We start from the raw sequence: 20,533 nt of genomic DNA on the forward strand, positions 1-20,533 counted from the left end.
ATTAGATGTTTTTTTCTGTTATTATATTAAATCATTTTCAAAATAGCTAATTTTTGAATCCCGGTCATTATAAAATACCAATGGCTGTAGTACATCAAATGCACAAGTATATGTATCTTGGAAGGTAAATTGCCTCAGAAATGAAAGATATGTTTTCCAAAGTGGAACAATAAATAAAAGTTTTCTACATTTTATGTATGTTTGAATCAAGGAATATATAAGCTCATTCCTTGTAATAGTCAAAACATCTGAAACATAGCAGCTTTATGTAAGAAGACCAGAACTCAAAAATATTTTTAAATATATTGCTACATAAAAGGAAGAATTAATTTTAACATATTATAGCTCTGATAAACATCAGTATTGTCCCAACAGACCTTTAGCATGACAGCAACCCAGTCTACTATTACGAAAATAAAATAGTTATAAATGTCAAGCTGTTTTCACACAATAAAAAATCACTTGTAGGAAAACAGTATGGAAATAGCTTTCTTGGCTTCATTTCTGTTTTTTAGTTTCTACAGCTATTTTGCAATAAGTGTTGATACTACTCTTTCACAGTAAACTTGGGAAACCGCAAAAAACATAATAAAACAAAACCAAAATGTATGTATAAATGCTATTAGCACCTGAGTATTATTCATTACAGCAAGATGGAGGTTCAGTAGAAATAGAATATTTGACTGTTCCTTATTCCTGCAGCTTCTCATTGCAGACTACCCAACTAAACAAAACTACTAGGATGACTGATTTCCACAAATTGTGTTTTTTGGAAGGTGTTCCTTCAGAGAATCATCACACACATTTATTCAAACAATATGTACATTTGAAGAAAAATCCATACCCTGTATGTTTGATTCAGTTAGAAATATTTGAGGTTATTTCAGCTGTCAGTATTTATAAACTAGTCCCAGAAAGTTCTTGAATTTTAGGAGACTGTTCCTCCTTTTTAAAATTAATTCTAAGCTGTCAGTTCCAGAGAAGCAAGACTGAACCCAAAAACCTTAAGTCTTGTTTGGGTAGATTTTACTTATTTGAGCAGATTTTCTCAATTTTTGTGCAAGCTAATATAGCTTCATATCAGGAGTTATGAATCTATAAATCTCCCTGCAGAGAACAGATATTTCAGATTATTTTTTTTTTTTTTTTTGTGGGAAAAGCTGTGTGATGGCATTCTGCTTCCCATATAAGTTCAGTGACAGCTCATCATTACTTTGTGACTGAAGGCTGTGCTGAACACTTGGCAGAAATGAGCTTATTCTGTTGACAAAGCAGAATTTCACCACAATCTGCTGAAATGCCTAACCAGAATAGGCACAGGCCACCTCTTGCCGCAAACAGGTTCCTCTAAGAAAGCTTCCTGCTGTAGTTTCTCTGCACAGCTAGACTTGTGGCTTACATAAAAATATCATCTGTGGTGGTTTCAGACAGTAAGATGATATGTGATATTCAGAAGCAGAGGGAAGTCTCTATTGTGTCAAGCAGCATATACACATTTATATAGAGAGATATGTAGTGTTTTAAAACCAGGAGAATTTGTGCAGAATTATTTATAAAAGCACTGCCGTGATTATGATGCCATTACTGCAAAAAATAGAAAGGCTCTGACTTAAATGATTACTACCTATCTTTAGCTCTATCTTTCTGTGTACTTACAGTATGAATCAGTGATTAGTTATATGATTATACATTATTTTTCACTCTGAACTTAGCTCATTTACATGCCTCGTATAGACTAGTGTTTCCTAACTTTCAAATGTTTAAAATTTCAAACTATGGAATATTCCTTTCAAGACTATCCACAAACATAATTCTCAATTACTATGTCTTATCAGACATGTTGGAATTCAGAGATGTGGCTATGAGGCACGCCATGGTGAGGCTCAAAAGTCCCTACATGTAGCTTGGTTTATGCTGAGAGGGGAAAGAAAAAGGAAAAAAGAGAAAGAAAGGAAAAAGGAAAAAGGACTACTTCAGGCCAGAGAAAAAGTCACATTACTCTCCAGAAATTTCCCTGGGCTACTCAGGCCCCCAAGTTAAAATACAGGCATATCAAGTGTAGCTCAAAAGAAACGAGAGTGGTTATATAAATGTTACATCCTGTCTTCCCATCAAAAAAATCCAAGAATAAGATTGTTTTTGTGGGGAAAATTACAGATCTGACTGCAGCACCACTAAAATATCATTCTTTTATCACTTGCCCTCATTTCAGTTTTAATAAGCTCTCTTGGCTCTCTTATCTTTTTATGTTCGCAGCAATTAAACAGAAATGCAAATGTCATACACATTTTTATAACAGTGCCTTTTATAAAACTGCAATAAAGTCATCAAATGATATATTTATTAAACCATCTATCCCCTTTTTGTCAACAAAATCTAGTTATTATGAGGACAACGCATGTATATGTACCATATGTGTGTTTGCATGTTGTATAAACATGGGAAGATTATTAGTTACAATTCTAGCACAACTTCCGAGACTTTGAAAGCTCAAATCAGTTAAATAAGGCAGGAAGTGAGTCTATGAATATTCAGTTTGGATTTCAAAACAGCTGTTCTATTTGACCATTAAAAAAATTACCCCTTTTTTATTCACTATATGCAAACATCTAGTAAAGTGAGATTACGTTTACACAAATATCTGGTAACTACACTAATTCAGGCATGTTTTCACACAACCATCTTCCCCCTTTAAAGGGAAGCCTCATCATAGAACAAACAAGAGAATTCAAATTTATTTTTTCTCCATTTTTCTCTGAAAGAAGTCTAGTAATCCAATCAAGAAACAGAGAGCGTAGCACAAAAAATGATTTGGTAATCATTCATCTTGAATAATGAACAACATGCTGTCACAGCGATGACAGCTGATCACTGCTGCCAGTAGAAAAGACCTCACCCAACATATGAAGGGTGCACCTTGCCACTACACATATTCTGACACAAAATCCCACCTGTCTTCAACTCAGGTGTTTGCCAGTGACCTCAACCCAAGACAGCCAAGTGTTTCACACTCTGTGATACGTTTGCCTCAGCATCCATGAAGTGTAAAAATGTTGTTTTGCAGAGGAGTAACTGACATGGAAGGACTATATCCCCATTCCTCACAAACAGTAATATGACTAAATATCACAAAAATAATTTAAATCCCATTCTGAACACTTATCCTCCACAACCAACACCATTTCTGAATTAGAGTGCTACAGGATGAAAGAGTCAGAAAGAACATAGGAAAGAAAAAGCTACATTCCTTTTTTTTTTTTTTTTTTTTTTTTTTGACTCTTATTTTTTCTTCCACTTGTTCACCCTTTACACAAGCTATTCATAGTCATGTGTAACAACAGGGTGGTAACAACCGGAAAATGGCAGGAGTGAAATCAAGATGCAGGTAGCTTAAATAACAGTGACTGAGCCTGCATCAAACAGCAATGTGTCGGGGTGGATTAGAAGAACCAGGCAAGATAAAGGGCTGTATTGGGTTTACATGGCAAAAATGTTAGCAGTGGAGGGCTGTAGGGGTGGCCTGTGCAAGAAGAGGCCGGGGGCTGCCCCATGCCAGACAGACCCTGCTCCAGCTCCATGGATGATCATGATGGAGCAGATAACCACACTGCAGCCCATTGAGGACCCCATGCTGCAGCAGGTGGACATGTTGTGAAAGAAGCTGCAGCCAGCCTGTGGATATACTGTGCAGGAGCAGGTCTCCTGGTGGCAGGAGCTGCATCCCATGGGCGACCCGTGCTAGAACAGTCTGTTCCTGAAGGACTGTACTCTGTGGAAAGAACCTGTGCTGGAGCAAATCTTGAAGAACTGCAACCCATGAGAAGGACCCAAATTGGAGCAGCTTGTGAAAGACTGTATCCCATGGGAGGCACGCTACACTGGAGTAGGGTCAAAGTGAGAGGAGGAAGAAGTGGCAGAGATGAACGGTTATGAACTGACCGCAGCCCTCATTCCCCATCCCCCTGTGCCATACAGGGCTGGTGAGCAGGAGGTACTTGAGAATGAAGAAGTTAAATAGAGACTGGGGAGAAGGAGGAGACTGGTGAAGCTGTTTTGACTGTTTTGAAGAAGTTTTGACTGTTTCTCACAATCCTACCCTATTTTTTTTTTAAATTGCCAATAAATCAAGTTGATTTTCCCCAGGTCAAGTCTGCTTTGCCCATGAAGGCAGTTGGTTTGTGATCATGACCCACAAGCTCTTTCATCTTATTTGAGAAGGGGGAGTGAGGGGGCGGCTGGGTGGGTGTCTGGCAGCCAGCCGATGTTAACACACCGCAAAGGCAAACGATTAAGTCCCTACTGGCACTCAAAGTAATTTTGAACCCCAAAGGTATGAGAAAAAATTTGGGTTTAATTTTAACTGCCACTTACTCTCTGGTGAAATTTATTAGTTTTACTATCCTCCTCAGCAATAACCTCATACATTAAAAAACTACTTTGTTTTAGATAGGCTATTATATATTGTAATCTTCAAAAAGTGTATTCATTAGACATGAGTTGCTTCATTTTCTGCAGTTACAGAAAAAGGAGACAGAACCAACACAAAGATGACAGGGTAGGCAGGAGCATTACTTCTTTAAACATCACTTTTGCAGACTAGACAAGACATCACTTTGATATACCATACCAAGTATTCTATTATAATTTTGAATACTAAAAGGCAGAAAAAGACCATAAAATGTAGCATGACTGAAAAGCTGTCTTTAAATAGACCAGAGCAATACTGCATTGCAAAAGAAACAGATTGAATCGCATGTGAGGCCAATATGCACTGAGAAAGGACTATAAAATAAATTACCTTCAGTTGGCCCAAGCCAAAGTTAATCTTTTCTAAATTTGAAGTAATTGATTTTGTCTATTAAATTTTAAGGTGTGTTTGCTACTTTCTCTTCATCTTGACTATGACTCAACATTTTAGCTTTGTCTTCCTAAAAAGCTATAGCCTTCTCTGCTTTGCCTTCACTTTAAAAAAAAAGAATCTACACTGGATCAACAGCAAAAACATCTTGAGTGTAATCCTAATCTGTCATATAATGTGATTAACAGATAAATAAATGCAGATTCACACAAGTTTTCAATAGTACTTCTCAAATGCTTTCCAAAACACTAGTAGTGCAAACTCAAAGACTATGTCTGGAAGTAGAGGAGTAGCTGTAAGTACAAAGCCACATCTCCAGTATCCAAGAAACAATAATAGCTCATGAACAGATGTAGCTTAAAAAATGTGTTTTCTGATAGAATATTTGGTGTTTCTCATAATAGACTTTTAACCTTCACTTTTCTACATGTAATAACAAAGGTAATGGCAGTATTAATAACAACTAAAAGGCACAAAAATAATTCTAAGCAATGCCTCATCCACCATAAATCACTTCCAAAAAATGGAACGATCTTCTTTAGCAATACTTCCATGTTGTTATTCAAACACATTGCATCTCTGTGAAACTTCTATTTGATTTCGTCTCATATTGTAAGCAACAAACAAGAGTAACTGAAAAGGAGGCCAAGTGGTGTTACTATGTGGCAGAACTAGCACACAAGGCGTACTGCTGTAGGTCCCAAGAAGCAGCGGTGTTACCCTGCATGCAAACACTCTGGCCTGCTTCCTAAAGAAGAAGACTGAGTAGTACATATCATTCGGTATTTCTAAAAGGTTACACCAATGGTTTGGATACTCCCATTGTCTAACCAATTGAAGCAACTTGAATGCAGCTGCTATTTACTAAGGAGGCTGGCCTGTATGATCTCCTTAATAGGTCACAGTTAGATACTCAACAGTAGAGGCATATAAATTTTTACAACAGAACATAGATTTTACAAATGTATGTATGTCTCTACACATCAATTTAAAACCCACTCTTACAAAAGCCTTTATACGGAAAATAAACTGAAATCCCATATGTTTTTCCTATAGTTCAAGTCTTAGAATTGTAACATGTTATTCATATTCTAGTAGTGTCAAATTACTCCAAAATGAGTGCTTCTCTGTTTCAGGAGTTGTATATAAACACTCAAGAAAACAGCCCATGACTGAAAATCTTACATTAGAAAAGAATCAACCTTTCAAAAAGAGGTTGAAGAGTGTTTAAGATACAAAGCTACATGGTTTTCTACTTCTTGTTTCTGAAACCTTACTTCCTTTTTTCTAAAATTGCAAAATAATTAAGGATGAGTGTGCTTAGACTACAACTGAGACAGGTAGATTGCTGAGAAAAAAAATGAACCTTTAAAGAAGTCTTTGAAAGTGTATCTTGAGGAGAAGCAGAATGTAGGAAGGGCAGGCAGAAAGTCTGGCAGGAAGGGAGGCCTGGAGGAAGCCCGGCACCAAGGTGAGTCATCTCTCAAGCATCACAGAAAAGGATTAAAGTCACTTTGTCCCTGATCTAAAGTCAGTTGCAGTGCACAGGAATTTTCCCACTTAGTTCAACAGACTAGGCACATGGCTGTTTTTTTGGCAAGTTTCTTTCCTATCTAAGGAGGAAGAAAAGGTAGAATAAAAAGTTGTCGGTCAGCTCACAACCATGTGCCTTCACAAAGGCTTAATTAGACTTCAGATGTCTGCAGCTCACCCTGCAAGAGCTGACATCAGAAGCAGGAGTACATAGTCTCCCGAGTCACCTCTGCGCAGCGTGCCCTGCAGGTGCTGTAATGCAGGGTCACTGGCATTGCCCTGACACCAGGCGCCTACTGGCACGCACCACACTGGAACTGGCACTGCCCCACATAAAAAAGACCTGGGACTGCTGTTTGAGGCTATTTCTCAGGTCGCTTTTCTGAGGCTTTCAATATCCCAAAGGGAAATAAATCTTGTTACAATTGGTACAGTGGTAGGCAGTCAGACTCTTAAGGAAACTATTTTTGTAATGCAAGGAAAAGCTTGTGCATAATACCCTCATTTCCAACAGCATATTTGTCTGAATATCTGAGGACTGAAAAATGAAAACCCTTAAAAAAATATTAAGTTTATAAAATAAATCCATTACAGGTTGCTGCAGAGCATAAAGACCACTTACATATTTTATGCAGATAGGAACATGATCAGCTGCAACATGAAGGACATGAATTACAATGTGTTCCAGAAACAAGGAGGAAAGTACGTGTTTGTCTGGTTAAACCAGTATCTCATGAGACACAGGTTGGAGAGAGATTTACACTTCCAGATAATATATTTGTAAAATAGGGAAGAGAATACAGAGAAGATATGGCAAAAAAATCCTAAGGTAGCCCACTTACATGGGGTACACTTCTAAATACCTTTCTGTATCACATTAGTAAAAATGCTGTGACTATACAATTTGTTTTCAGAGAAATGAAACAAAACAGCTTTGAAAGCAGAGAGAAAAAAAAACCAAAAAAACAAACACCTCTTTGAGAATTATTGCCTGTGTCAGCAGCTGTTACTCAAATGTCTTCTATATGGTGCCAAGAAAAAATATGCTTCGTCAGATGTATTATTGTACATTGCATCATTGCGTAATTTTGACAGTTTGTGATACATTTCTTGAATTCTGTTTAGAAGAGTACGTATACCAAAGCTGAGCAGAATTTAAAGTTGTTTAAAACGGTCAAAGATAACAGAGTAAAGACCCATATACCAATATACAACCCTACCTCAAAAAATAGCAGTTGTGTACACAGACACAAAATCATAAGAAATAAGAAATACTGTAACCAAGTCTTTGATGACTGCAGGCAGACACTCTTTCAAGGAAAAATAAGAAGTAAAAAGAAAACCCTTTTCATGAGAAAAAAAGATACCTGCAATTACTCTGTGGAAAACTAAACATTTCCAATAATTAAAAAGATGAACAGACTGCTTTGCCAGAAGTCCACTTGAGTATGCTTTAGAGTTACCTGTGTGAAGACCATTCCTGAGTTTTGCAGCAGAAGGTGCCCTCTGTAGGAAAGGCAGATAATTCCAGCAACCTGGGATTAGAGCATTAACCAGGACCATGAAGCTCAGCTATGGAACTACGCCGAAATCAATACAGACCATGGAACAAAAATTCAAAGTACACCCAAGCAGACAAATGGTGCAGGATGGCTTTAGGTAATAAGGTACAGACTCACGAGATCTGGTTTTGTTATATGTTTTTTTTTCTCCACTGCTTTTACTGGTCTGTCTTATGGTACACTGCTTTTCAGTTTTCCCATGAATAGATGGGTAGTATTAATGCTTATATATTTAAGATAATAAAAAAACATATACAATAGTTGCGTCTGTTCTATCTTAATTTTCCAAAGATATTACAGAATGGTTTGTACCGAAAGAAAGTATACTTACAACCTTGTCAAATGCAGAAGGAAAATGAAACTCTTTAGATTTAATTATTACTTGATCAGCTAAGAACAAAAAGGTACTAAAAAAGCATTTTCTTTGGTCACAAAAAATTGTTTTGCAAAACTTAACTTAAATATTCCTATTTTTAAAATAAAACAAGATTCTTAGGCTTTGCTGAGTCTTGGTACAGTAGTCAGAAATGATGAAAACTAGAAAGAAAAATGATCAGCAGTTATTAGAAATCTATGTTTTTCTTTGACACAACTGTGGTGTTAAAAATCTACAGTATTGGGAACTGGGAATGCAGTATTAATCATCAGGCCAAAATGCTTTACTAGTATTCAAATGTATACAACTCAAACACCCTGTGAATCTCTGTGCCTAGTATTTCATAAAGACAGTTAACAGGTGTTTTTCAAAGATACCAAGTTATAGGAAATATGGTCTCATAGACCCCTTTGGTAATATTAGCAATTAAGTATAGTTCTAGGATATGTTACAGTCAGAAATTTTTTAAACGTAGTATTTTCAGTAATGAAATTATAATACATACCTTGAGTTTATTGAAAATGTTAAAAAATTAACTACCTTCTATGGTTTTCAGACTGTAAACTCAGGGTATTGTCATTATACCCTACTGATACAAGATATGAATTGTAAATAACATTTCATTTATCTTCCTTTCAAATAAATGCTTAAAAATAAATTAGCATATTTTTTTCCTGTAATATATGAAACAGAGTAAATAATACTGGTGTGCCAATGCATCTTATTCCTTTCATGACTAGACTTCATAGTCTTCAAAATTTCCCATGAAAAAGTGGTGTGGATGTCTTTAAAACACATTTCCATGACTAGAAACACTGGAAAACACATGAATGTGGTCACTGCTGTTGAGCCATAGTTGAGGAAAACCACTTCATTTGCCAATATGTTTTCTTGTTTTGTATTATGTTTTCTCATTGTCTTAACTGCCTTTCACTTCAGAGTGGAAAGAGCTCATTACAATTATTGTAACTAATTTGAGACTACTAGGAGTCTTGCACTATTGTTTATATGTTTGTCACACCTTGTGCATTTTAATAATAAATGTGATGTTTAATACCTTTCACTGTAATAGCAACTTTGCTCATGCTCAAAGTGACTAGCACACTGATTTTTTCAACAAATGTCTAATAGTAGAGTGGAATAGTACACATGCATCATGATGAATATATGAAATAGGACTAATCTGATGTAATAAACTGTAACAGATGAGACACGACATAGACTTTAAAAAGGAGTATGGGCATATGATTTGCATGATGCATAGCATTGTTGTAGTTTATGGAATAAATAATAGAACATTTTCAATTGTGTTTACATGTTCCTCTCTAAAAAAATTAATTGCTCTGAAGAAGTGCACTAGCCTTTCTAAGCTATGACTGTGCACCTCAGATTGGTGAGTCCTTGAAAAAACACAAGACTTGCATTTGTATAAACGTCTGCCTGAACAATTATGGTGGGTTGACATTGGCTGGATGCTGAGTGCCCAGCAAGCCACTGTATCACTCCTCTCCTCAGCAAAACAGGGATGGAGAAAATAAGATGGAAAAAGCCACAACTTGTAGGTCAAGATAAAGGCAGTTTAATGAAGCAATAGCAAAAGTCATGTGCATGGAAATGAAGGAAAACAAAAGATGTCATTCTCTGTTTCCCATCAGCAGGTGATGTTTGGCCACTTCCCGGGAAGCAGGGCTTCAGTACATGTAGCTGTTGCTCTGGAAGACAAACCTGGTAAATAACAAATGCCCCCTCTTCCTCCTCCTTTCTCTTAGCTTTTGTTGCTGAGCAGACACCATATGGTATGGAATATCCCCTTGGTCAGTTTGGGTCAGCTGTCCTGGCTGTGTCCCCTCCCAGAATCTTGCCCGCCCCCAGCCTACTGGTGAGGGGAGGGAAGGTTGGAGAGACAGCCTTGGTGCTGTGCGAGTGCTGCTCAGCAGCAGCCAGAACACTTCATTATCACCCCCTTTCTAGCTACCAACACAAGCACAGCACTATGAGGGCTGCTGTGGGGCTCGGCCAGACCCAATACAACAATAGAGGATATCAAATGCTCTTGCTATTCTTGTTATTAAATAATACCCACATTTGACTGAAGAAATGTACTTCTGGAATTCTTTTAAATACTATCTAAGTGTAAGACAAATGTATTAACATCTAAATACACAGACACACACCCCTCCCCAATCCAAGAAATAAGCACATTTTAATGACATTTTGAAACTTGAAGAAAAACTTCAGAAATTCTTGAATTACAGCTGGCAAGTGACACTCAGAGTATTTCAGTACTTCAGGATCATCATGCTCTCTTTGGGATGTAACACTTGAAGATTATTTCACTTATTCTGAAATTATGCTTCCTTCAAGCCAGGTTAAGCTAAAACCAAATAAATGTATTCACAGAATTCTATTAATAGATATTTACAGGACTGAAAAAACAACCAGACATAGGTCTAATTGTACTTATTTAAGTTCCAAACAATCCTTTCACTTTTTACCTGTTCAGCTAAAAATCTGTGAAGAAATGCTTCATTGTACCTTGGCTGAAGAGCCTTGTTCTGCAGTCCATGATCTTCATGCTACTTGCATTAATAATGTGTATTTTGCAAATACAGTTTTTGTTCAGATACCAAGTCTATACCTTTCTATATATGATTTCCTGCTCTTTAACTTTATAACCAGAAATTTCTATCTGTAGATAGACTGTTTTCTGATCTTTCCATCTTTATAAGTCAACGTGTTTTGTATGAAAATGTGCAATTACTAACTGGTCAGAGAACAGTAAAGATAAATGCCACATCTTGGGGACTATTAAAAAAATCATTTAAGAGGTAAGACTTACATTGTCATTAAGGCAGTATCAAGGACTCACTCTGAAACCGTTCAATTTTTAATTTGATACTTTGCATAAAGAAGGAAACTGACATTTTATAAGCATAAATACAAAATTAATTTCTGTAGTAAATTTATATAGAATATGTTTAATTCAGTAAAATGATGAATGAGTATTTGAGAGGTGAGGGACTTGTCTAAGTTGACCCATAACAATAAGGCCTGTTTGGCCTTTCTTGAACATTTCTGTGTGAATGTCTTTTTCAGTGTTAAAACTACAACAGCTGAACTATGAATTAAATTCTTTTTTTAACCATGAAATCTTTATTCCCCCCAAAAAAAGAAACCAAAGCAAAAGAGTGCCTATAAAGCAAAATCCTCAGTCTTTTGAAGACTGTATCGGGCAACTGAAACTCCCTGCAGTAATTTTTTGAGTGTTATTATTAGATGGACAAATTTCAGACACAGCTTCTTATTACAAACTTTTCTTTTCTTATTTTTTTCGTTTCAGAGGAAATTGTTGAAAAATATTCCTTAACTTTCCTCCAGAATAAAAAACTTAAAATATCGACAGTTGTTCAAAACAAAAAAATTTTTTTACTATTGTTTGATTCAAATCACTTAATCTTATGACTGAGTTTAAGAAAAGCTATCTGAATAAATTAACTCAGTTTTTTAGAAGCAATGGTGTACTAGGAATACTCAAAGGCATTGAAACATTATTTTCCTAGCTATGAATTTTTCTCACTGGCATCCAAATCCCTTCCAAGGGAAATTAGGTATATAGACAATGTTACACAGTACTTCACTAGCATAGTCTGAATTTTACATTTTGTTTGGACCTCCCTGCCATCCTCAGACCAGGGATTCATCTGTCTAATCCATAGCCAAATGCGTGCAGTGCAATTTTGAGTCTTTGGCTTCATTCTGCTGAGAAAATTATTTTAAGATGTGAGAGTGTTTGTAATCTAAAGCCACACAAGATTGGAAAAATAACTGTAATTGTTGAGAAAATAATAGCTAAAGATTTCCAGAGCAAACACACTACCATGAAAGCAGTGATACCTTGGAAAAAAAAAAAAAAAACAAAACAAAAAAACCCAAAAAAACCCCCCAAAAACCCAACAACACAAAACCCAGGAACAGAGCGACTAGCATGCCCAAGGATCAGCCCATATCAAGGAGCAACAGAAACCAACTTTTCCCTAACCAATGGCTGTCTCACCATCAGCATCTCGCAGGCATCTGAGGTCTCATTCGTGGTGTGGGTATATTAAAGCGTAGCACATTACTGCCAGTTGTCTACTCTATGCATTGGTCAATAAATAACTGATGAACTTCTCCGTACTCTCATTTTGTGCGTTTGCTGTTTGCAGTCTGTACACAGCAGAAGATGTCTTACCAAATGTGACCCACTGACAGGTAATCACTGTCTCCTCAATGAAAGCTTCTCTGGCAAAATATAATTTACCAGATGATTAGATATATAAAGATATTCTGAAGATCTAAACTTCAGTCTGAAAAAAATGATATCTGTGTATGTTTTGTAATCTTAAAAGTTAAGCTCCTCAGTAAATGTTTTTTGAGATGGAAGAAAACCACACAGTTTTCTGTGTTAGAATCAAGGTGCTGGTCTAGCAATTCAGTAGAGGTAGTTTCAACTTCCTCTGCCACCATGCATTTTCTGTGCAATTTTGAGCTAGTTCATTTAGATACTTTTAAGTGTTTCAGCACTTGAGGACCATATGAAGCAATAGGAATTAGGATCATAAATATATAAATGCAACCTGCCTTCTCTATGGGTGTCTTCACTCCCTCTGCCTCAAAGAAGTGTTGGAAACATGAAAGATCAAAAGCTGCTCAGATAGTGTACATACTGCTGTCCTGGTTTCAGCTGGGTTAGAGTTAGTTTTCTTCTCAGTAGTTGGTACAAAGCTGTGTTTTGGATTTAGTATGACAATAATGTTGATAACACACTGATGTTTTAGCTGTCGCTAAATAGTGCTTACCCTAAGTCAAGGACTTTTCAGTTTCCTATGCTCCACCATTGAGCAGCTGCACAAGAAGTCGGGAGGGAGCAGAGCCGGGACAGCTGACCTGAACTAGCCAAAGGGATATTCCATACCACAGAATGTTGTGCCCAGTATATAAACTGGAGGGAGTTGTTCGGGGCTTGCTGATCACTGCTTGGGGACTGCCTGCGCATCAGTCAGTGGGTGGTGAGCAGCTATATTCTGTCACTTGTTTTCCATTTTTTTCCAGTTCCCTTGGATTTTATTCCTCTTTCTCCTATCCTTTTAATTACAATTAATATTGTTGTTGTTTTTATTATTTTTATTTTATTTCAATATTAAACTGCTCTTATCTCAACCCATGGGTTTTACCTTTTCCTGATTCTCCTCCCCATCCCACCACGGGGGAGGGAAGGGCAGTTAGCAAGAAGGTGTGTGGTACTTCTAGTTTCTGGCTGGGGTTAAACCATGACAATTACATTAAAAATACTTAGAATCAACAGATTTGAGTCAGGATCCATTTTGAATGGTATTTCAGAAAATAATCAGGTTTTTAAAACCATTGGGGGAAAAATTAAATATCTAAATACTGTGTTGCAGAAACAGGTTGCTAAAGGGACTCAGACACAGTTTCTGACATTTACAAGTGTAACATAAGGTCAGCCAAAATGCAGCAAAGTGATTGAGGAAAGTAATTTCCCCTATGAATTTTAGATTTGCTTATTCATGTTCTCATTCTAGCCACTTCCAGAAGTTTTCATTCATGAAAGTTTATCAGGTATCCTAGTTTGGCAGCTGTGGAATAAGTACTTCTGATTTACATCAGGTAAAGAGATATCAGGTAAAGACAGGTATCTTGCCTTTATCAGAAGTTATGATCCACATATGGAATCATAGCTACCAACTCCATACAGCCATTAAAAAAAATATTCTGGTGTTTTACTTCACCACAGCAAACATAGATTCACAGAATGATAGAATTGTAGAATCATTGATTTTGGAAAAGACACAATATTACTGAATCCAGCTGCTAATGTAACACTGCCAAGTCCACCACTAAACCGTGTCCCTAAGCACCACATCTACATGTCTTTTAAATAGTCCAGGGATAGTGACTCAACCACTTCCCTGGGCAGCCTGTTCTGATGCCTGACAACCCTTTTGGTGAAGAAATTTTACTAAGGTACAATCTAAAGCTCCCCTGGCATAACCTGAGGCCATTTCCTCTTGTCCTGTTGCTTGTCACTTGGGAGAAGACACTGACACCCACCTGCCTACAGGTTCCTAAAAGGTAGCTGTAGAAAGCGAGAAGGTGTCTCCTGAGCCTCCTTTTCTTCAGGCTAAGCAACCCCAGTTCCCTCAGCCACTTCTCCTAAGACTTGTGCTCCAGACCCTTCAACAGTTTCGTTGCCCTTCCCTGGATATGCTCCAGCACCTCAATGTCTTTCTGGTAGTGAGGGGCCCAAAACTGAACACAGCATTCGAGGTGTGACCTCACCAGTGCTGAGTACAAATAGGACAATCACAGTGAAAGAAACTTTTAAAATGTTACAGATTAAGACTGTAAATTGACTAAAAAGAAAAGAAGACCTGATTAGAGAAAAGCCACAAAGTTCAGCAGGCAGGACATCAGAATCAGTGAACTTTCATAAAGTGAAACTAATTCACAAAATGTAGACCTCAAATAAGAATATTGTTAATGACGGTACTATTTCTTTGCAGCTGAAAGGAGTCAAGAATGTTGTAGTCATTAGAAAAGAGAATTCGACTACTACTTCATAAATATACACGTTTTTTTATATATATTTCTTGCAGTTTCCATCTTTTGCAAACACAAATACTTAATCTTAAAAATTATTGGAGAATACAATGAAAACAAACTTTGTTAAGGAAAATGTTTAACGTTTACAGGAAAAAAATACCCCACTTAATAGTGTTTGCCTGTTTTTAAACTACCAAGAAGAATCATAAAATTTCAGCAAGACTTAAATGTTAGTGATTTTCTGCTACGTCTCCAACTCAAATCACATAAGGCCACTTTGTACATTATATTTTGAAGTTTCATGATATCAAAAAATGGAGAATTGTCATCTAGTCTCACTTTTTGGTGTATTTTCTGTAGGAGGATAAGGAGACATCATATGCCTCTGTTTAATCCAGTTTATCTACTTCAGGCACAAGTGGAGTTTCTGAAAGACTTGCAGATATTCATTTGCAAGGAACTGTGTATCACAAACTTCTATTACTGATGATAGTTGGTACTGTCAGTATTCACTGCACTACTAAACAATTAGAATTTAGGATTCTTCAACTGCTAAATACAAAATGCAGGCAGTTCTGAGCACTATTTTCACATTGATTTTTTGAACTAAAAGCCTTTAAAAATGGCTTAAATGGAGAGATGATGTTGTTATTATTATTTATAAAATACTAATATATTGTATCAGACAAAATCACTAGCATCTGATTATTTTTTTTTTCCATTACATACCATTGTCTGTTTATTTTTCTTTGTTTCTTTTTCTAAACAATAATAATTACAAAACCTTGAGAACTACATACTGGTCATTTCCAGTATGTTATCAGCACTAGAAAAACATTTGCTGACTGGGCTGCTCTCTACTTTTGCAGAAGTCTATACTCACTATATAGATCAAACTGTGGGTTTATGTATTTTGCTCCATGAAAACTGTTTCTTGTGCAATTATTCTTCCCTGAGCATACACTTGTGACTGCAGCTTCTATTGATTTTCCCAGTTACAGACAGGAATCAGGCTGTAAACAGACATAATCTATTATCTCCTCTCATTCCTCAAACAGGGAAAGGGAAAGCAGCCTGGGAAAATCAAGTCACTGCAGGAGGTAAAATATGAAAAAAGGAAGGGGGGTGATTAAGGGTGAAAAATAAAATATTAGGGATGCCCAAGGATGTGACATACAAAGAGAGCAGAAGTGAGACTGTAGGATCTCCCCACTCCTGCCTCCTCTGCCCCAAGCTTCTTCCCTTTTGTCCTATTGTGGGTCAGCTCTTTAAGCTAAGGAGGAGATGCAAGAGATGATGGGCTTTCAAAGGGAAATGAAAAATACAAAAAGAAGAGGAAGAGAAAAGCACTGCCAGCAACAAAACAAGAGGTCCCAAAGAAAACAAGATGGAAATACAAAGCAGGTTATTCAACATATGTGTGCACCAGGGCTGTCTTCTTGCAGGACTGGCATGAGTGAGGAGATCCTGTGAACGATGCCGTGATTTTATACCTGTTGCTCCAAGAGGATTCCTATTTTATACTCGTGAGCTAATTAAGCCATTATCTGAGCCATGGTATTCACAAGCAGCAGAATCTTGCCTACCAAAGTGCCCCTCTGATGAGGGTGGCAGGACCACAGGCATGCAGAAGGATTTCCAAAGGGCAATTTAGGACCTGATAAAGTGGGTGTCACACCACTAGTTAAGGTAGTCTGGGGTCTTTGAGTGACCCAAACAGATGCCCCATGGGTGAGGGTGGTGGTTGCTCTCCCCCAGAAAACCCCAGGCACAGTGGAGGACTACAAATGCAAGGATGTCCCCACATCCCAGAGTAAAGGGTGGGGGATTTGTCATGGTCTTCAGTGCCCACAGCCTGCATCTGTGGTGGGAAAACCTAGAAAAAGATGCTCTGTGGCTGTTTCTGGCCAGTTTGTTTCAACAGGAGAAAGAAAAATGCATTCCGAAACTCACGCTGGGAAGAGAAGCTTAACACTTTTCTTCTTTCATTCTTAGTTGTCTGACCGCATTTATGGACAAGGAGGAAGAGTAAGGATAGATGGATATATATATAGAGATAGATGGATAGATAGATAGATAGATATACCAGTACCTACTAAGTCTTTTTAAGGCATCATCATCTCAACTACAGGTCATCAGGTCAGTCTTTAAACTGGTGGGGAATGAATTAAGTTTCCAATTTAATCTCGAATATAAGCATCCACTGAAACATTCATCCTCAACTTCCCTTTCATACACTTGTCAGTGCTGCAGGAGTCAGATTCTGGATAATTCTGCAGATCAGCAATTGCCATCAAACAAGAAGGAAAAATGAGGGTTACAAGGAGTCCATACAGACAGTGGATTCACAGCCATACTGATTTTCTGTATCTGTGTCCCTTTGGAACTGCTGTATGGTTTGTGGTTCTACATAAGTGCCTTCATATCAGAAATGAATTCAGGCCAAATTAAGACTATTTTTTTTTACTATTTTTTAATCAAATATTCCTATTTCATTAGATTACCTAAAGCATTAGATCTGTATTACCAGACAAAGGACAGTGTATTCTTGAACTTTTTCTTGCCAAAGGGCCATATTGCTCTTCTGTCCTATTCAGGATACATGGTAATTGATTCTAAATGCAGTAATGATTATGATTTGTTTACATTGTTAGATAAAATTTATTTTTAAGATTCCTATACTGAGATTTCAGAATTTTTTTTCCACTTACCCATTATATTGGGGACACTGATTTTTTTTTTTTTTTTTTTTTTTGAAAGCACAGTGGAGGTTTTTGCATGAGAAGAGACTAAATGCTAAATATTTCACTTATTTTACAGTTAACATAGAGGTTACTTAGTAAGTCCTATCAGGAAAATATTTTTATTTTTGTTAATATCATATTGTTATGACTACCTCGGTGATTACTAAATATAGAAGAAAAGAATATACCATTGAATAATTGAACTTGTACCCAGACAGGTATATGCTTTATCTTTGATTTTCATAATTAAAAATTTTATTTAATTTTTGGAACATAAAAAGGTATTTGGTTTCTCTGCTGCTATACAGGTACAGCAGATCATTGATAGTAAACAATGATAAAATTGTTCTTCATACACAGGGCATTCCACCCCATAAAGCTGGTTCCATGCTGAAACAAACATCAGATTTCCCTCATGTGCTTGCTTCTACAAAATATGTTGAGTGTGAATAATTGACTGATAACCTCAGGAGCTCTTTGCACTATAGTGAAAAGATATAAGTATATATTTTTGATTGCATGAAATAAGTTTTTCTGTAGGTTATGAAGTAACTCACAAAATTATCTCTTTCACAAGGGGTATGGTCATAATTCAAAGACAATATGTAGAGTGGGAAGTAGCCAAGGATGGTATTAAATGTGTATTGCCTACACAGCTGCTACTGTACTGATTGGCACTTGAGCGTGTGCATTGCATATGGATAAAAAATAATGAGTGTATTCATTATAATGAGTGATTCACAATAAAAGATAATTAGGAGGTAAAAATCATGATGCAACGCCTAAGGATGAATATACAAATAATAGAAAAAAAGGAGTATTCCAGGCTTGGATGCAGGCTGCTGAATAGTTTGACTTCACTGAGCACCACTAAATTTCATCATGAGATAAAAAGATAGTATGTATGTTTACTATTAGCCATTGTGTCTGAATAAGGTGCCCTGTGTGACAAGTCCAGATTTAAAACTGGTTTTAAGGTTTACCAAGTAAGCTAAGAATCCTTTTTTAGTGGCAGAGCAGAAAACTGAAATGATCAGTATTAACAGTAATTATTTTCCAAGTGGCTGATCCTGAAAGATCCAGGAATAGCAGAGGTTCTTCAATATGCTGAGGCAAGTAGCAGCCAAAATCCTAAATTACAATCCTATAAAAAGACTGCATGAGAATGACAAGCCTGAATACATATCAACATAATAGACATATTTCAGAATTTAAAATTCATTATGATGAAAAATGATTCATTAAGGTGTAACTCAGGTCCTGTCAAAATATTACTCCTGCTTGTGCCAGGATAGACAACACTTAGGCCATCTGTGACTTCGGAAGTGTAGGTTCCACCATTACTGGAAAAAAGGTATGCTCTTACTCCAGCTGCAGCCTTTTACTGTAGGTTTCATGGCACAGCTCAGGTTAAGAGAATCTCACCTTGCATTAAAAAACAAAAACAAAAACAAAAACAAAAACTTGAAAGAGAAGATACTGCAAACTGGAAAAGCAGCATGTTTGAATCAAGGGAAAAAGCAATAACTGTCATGGGATATTTCCAAAGATTGAGACATTTGTTTTTCAAAAACTCATAAAACTTCTTTTAATCTTCATATTTTTTAGATTGCCCTCAAGATCAATCAATTTCTTATGGTCATATGATGAATTAAAGATGAAATTTCTGTTATCTGATCCAAATTATAAAAACACACTCCCCTTACAATTAAATATACATATCAATGGTTATGATAAAATTGGAAAAATGTAAGGAGTCACTTTACAGATTTGCTTTAAATGCCTCCATTGACTAGACAGTCATTCTCATTGCAAAACGAAGGAGACATCGTTATTCGCATGCTTTTTAGAGCCATTTTTATGTAGCATTATGACTGAAAAACAATTAAAATTCAGGTCTTCAGAGACCCAATGGCAATGCTGTAACAATGCAATTTTAGACAATTCAATTTAGATGCAGCAGCTGCTTTTCAATGAGATTTTGATGTTTGCCCAATTTTGCTGGTGGGTTAATTGAGTCATATTGAGGTCAAGTGGCTTGTCTGCAGTCACCCAGATGTAGGCTCAGTTAGAATTACAGCTCAGGATTATCACAGCTTTAAACCTCTTCTCCCTTCAGTAGGGCAAAAATACAAACAGGAATAAAATAATCAGAGACACTGTCAGTAGAAAATTGTCAGCTACCACAACAGAAGATTACTTGTTTCTTGTATCACTAAAGACTAACCATTAAGTAAAATAGAAGAAAATATATTACCATGAAAATAAAAATAAGAGCTAAATATTTTAGGTTTTATCTCATCTTACCAAACTGACTTATTTTAAATCATGCCAATAAGTTAAACTTGAGTAATAACCCAAGCAGTAAAGTTTAAATAAAATCTTTTCCTTTTGCCAAAGGACAAAACAATTTCTTATTGAACTCATTACATAAACTGACTGCTCCTCTGTAACCAATATCCAATGTTGTAGGCAATATGAAAAAACACATGTTCAAAGAATAACCTGGGCTTCTCAAGCCCATTGCTGAATTCAGTTCAGCTGAAACTATTCTGGGGAAACTTGTCATGGAAAATGGTCCCGTGTTCAGCTGTAATCTCAACTGCAGCAATAAATAATTAAAAATTTTAAGCTTTAGGGGTGCACAAATAATTAAAATTGGCATATTTTCACTCTGAATAGCATATTTCTCTCACAAAGCCACATTTTATACTGTTAAGTAATCCTAGTTTGGAACTTATCTATCCATGATTAAACTGCAAGTTCCAGCGTGCATTACTAGAGACAAGAGTTTTGATAGGGGTTTAGAGTGATGGGGTAGACTTTGAATGAGTGTGTTCCCATGCACAAGTACAGG

The 20,533-nt window shown here is 36.6% G+C and overlaps 1 protein-coding gene and 1 long non-coding RNA gene across 2 annotated transcripts in view; both read right to left on the reverse strand.

The window, feature by feature from the left end:
- Positions 1-20,533, reverse strand: part of IL1RAPL1 (interleukin 1 receptor accessory protein like 1) — a 777,597-nt gene that overhangs the window by 309,727 nt on the left and 447,337 nt on the right. The window lies entirely within an intron of this gene.
- Positions 1,131-16,850, reverse strand: LOC308059770. Its single transcript, XR_013926397.1, has 2 exons — positions 10,279-16,850; positions 1,131-8,100 (listed from the first exon to the last, which is right to left on the reverse strand). It is a non-coding gene; the product is annotated as an uncharacterized lncRNA (long non-coding RNA).

This window comes from Falco punctatus, assembly GCF_963210335.1.
Source record: "Falco punctatus genome assembly, chromosome: 2".
Lineage (NCBI taxonomy): Eukaryota > Metazoa > Chordata > Aves > Falconiformes > Falconidae > Falco > Falco punctatus.